The sequence below is a fragment of the Schistocerca piceifrons genome, unplaced genomic scaffold (genome assembly GCF_021461385.2).
Source record: "Schistocerca piceifrons isolate TAMUIC-IGC-003096 unplaced genomic scaffold, iqSchPice1.1 HiC_scaffold_954, whole genome shotgun sequence".
Classification (NCBI taxonomy): domain Eukaryota; kingdom Metazoa; phylum Arthropoda; class Insecta; order Orthoptera; family Acrididae; genus Schistocerca; species Schistocerca piceifrons.
In genome coordinates this window covers 880001-882500 of record NW_025729228.1, presented here as the reverse complement: position 1 = coordinate 882500, position 2500 = coordinate 880001, and positions in this window count along the sequence as shown.

Genomic DNA, 2500 nt, shown 5'->3' with positions numbered 1-2500 from the left:
CAAACAGGAGGAGGCTGAGCTCCCCTGCACAATACACCTCGAAACCCTCTCAGGTCCCGGCGGCGCGCAGCGCCGTCCCAAGTACTTGGTCGGGTTCGAGAGAGGCGCAATCGCCCGGAGTTAGGCGAGTAGACGCTTTCGGTGCGACCACCCGTGCTCCCAACTGAGCTTGCCGCTGCCGACAGAGGCCCGGGAGCGTGCTGTCGTGGCATTGCCGGCGGGAGACAACACGCGCCACCTACGGTGACCGGCAGCTCCAACGCCAGCGCCACAGAAGGACAAAAGCCCCACTTGGGTGCCGAAGCGAACTCTCCCAGCACAGCGCACGCGCCAACACATCCGCACAGCTGCGATACAAACCACCAGCGAGAACCGCTGGGGCGACCGAGCAGCAGACGGCGTCGCGGCGCCGAGCGCCGGGCGGCGGCGCATCCTCAACGCACACAGTCCTCAATCGGACCAGCACACTGAAGATGTCCACCGCGCTTCGCACCGGGCCCGCGAGGACCTACTTTGGCCGCACGGCGCCGCGCGCAGGGTGCGCCGGCGCGCAGCTGCGACGCCTGCCGCGTCCGTCGGCCGGCGCGCCTGCCACTGGCCGCCCCCACCAGCCGGCTGTAGCGCGTGCGCCCACGCACCGCGCGGCCAGCACGCCGGGAGGCGCCCCCTCACCGGCCGGGGACGGTCCCACCCAGCCACCGCCGCGTATCGCTTCACACCCAGATGCCGTTCAGTTTCGTCGGCATGGTGGGTATCGCTGGAACAACCGGTTAGTACCTCAACCTATCGTCGCCATCACCGATTCACCCCTAGCGAGAACAACCGCACCACAACAGGTTACCATTTGTTCATTTGCGTAACTTCACCAGAAAACGCAGGCGTCCATCGCCATTTGCAACTTCCACGATTATTGCATGCCTGTGTCAGGTGTCACGCCACACTACGTCTGCCCACATACACGCAACAAAATGTGCACGCCTAGACAATACGTGGAAGGTGGCCCCCGTACGTATGCGATGTCCATTGCTCGAACGACTGTCAACCGGCCTCTGTAGCATGTCGCAGATATGGAACGCGGTGCACCATGCCATCACGGTGTGTGAGGAGAGACGACTAGGTCCGAATACATCAACAGACAGCTCATGCTGATCGCCATCCACGGCGTCCGTTCCTCCCACACGTCTCTATGGCGTACCACACTGCAATCCAGCTCTCATAGGGAGACGACACGTAGCTGCGTGCACAATATTTGCACTGTATGGTCCGCCGTTTTTGGGCGCAGTCGTTGTACGGTCACACATGTGCCACGATGTATCATTCAGTACATAAGGACGAATGTGCAGTACAGATTGTGGTTTACGCGTACGACATTAGCGGACAGTTGACACAGGCCGCACCACAACGTAGCCTGAGTACGTCGCATGCGGAGGGCATTGAACATGCAAAGTTCTCACCAACCAGCTTGCGAAGGCAGGGGGCAAGGTGGGGACGTGGGGAGGGGCGGCATGTACGTCCTGCTGCCATCCACATTACAGTGTACAGCAGGAGCATGTGGAAAGTGAGCAAGACTTGCAAGGTGTTTAACATGAAGCGATACACAGGGGAGCGGGGAGTGCGAGTAGCGAACTATATTGCGAGGGTTGCGGGTGGGCAACACTACACTAATTGAACGAGTCGTATAACAATTACAGAGCAGGTTTAGGCGACAACGTGGGTTACGTTAGGCGACAACGTGGGTTACGTTAGGGGACAACGTGGGTTACGTTAGGGCACAACGTGGGTTAGGTTAAGGCACAACGTGGGTTAGGTTAAGGCACAACGTGGGTTAGGTTAAGGCACGACATGGGTTAGGTTAAGGCACGACATGGGTTAGGTTAAGGCACGACATGGGTTAGGTTAAGGCACAACATGGGTTAGGTTAAGGCACAACATGGGTTAGGTTAAGGCACAACATGGGTTAGGTTAAGGCACAACATGGGTTAGGTTAAGGCACAACATGGGTTAGGTTAAGGCACAACATGGGTTAGGTTAAGGCACAACATGGGTTAGGTTAAGGCACAACATGGGTTAGGTTAAGGCACAACATGGGTTAGGTTAAGGCACAACATGGGTTAGGTTAAGGCACAACATGGGTTAGGTTAAGGCACAACATGGGTTAGGTTAAGGCACAACATGGGTTAGGTTAAGGCACAACATGGGTTAGGTTAAGGCACAACATGGGTTAGGTTAAGGCACAACATGGGTTAGGTTAAGGCACAACATGGGTTAGGTTAAGGCACAACATGGGTTAGGTTAAGGCACAACATGGGTTAGGTTAAGGCACAACATGGGTTAGGTTAAGGCACAACATGGGTTAGGTTAAGGCACAACATGGGTTAGGTTAAGGCACAACATGGGTTAGGTTAAGGCACAACATGGGTTAGGTTAAGGCACAACATGGGTTAGGTTAAGGCACAACATGGGTTAGGTTAAGGCACAACATGGGTTAGGTTAAGGCACA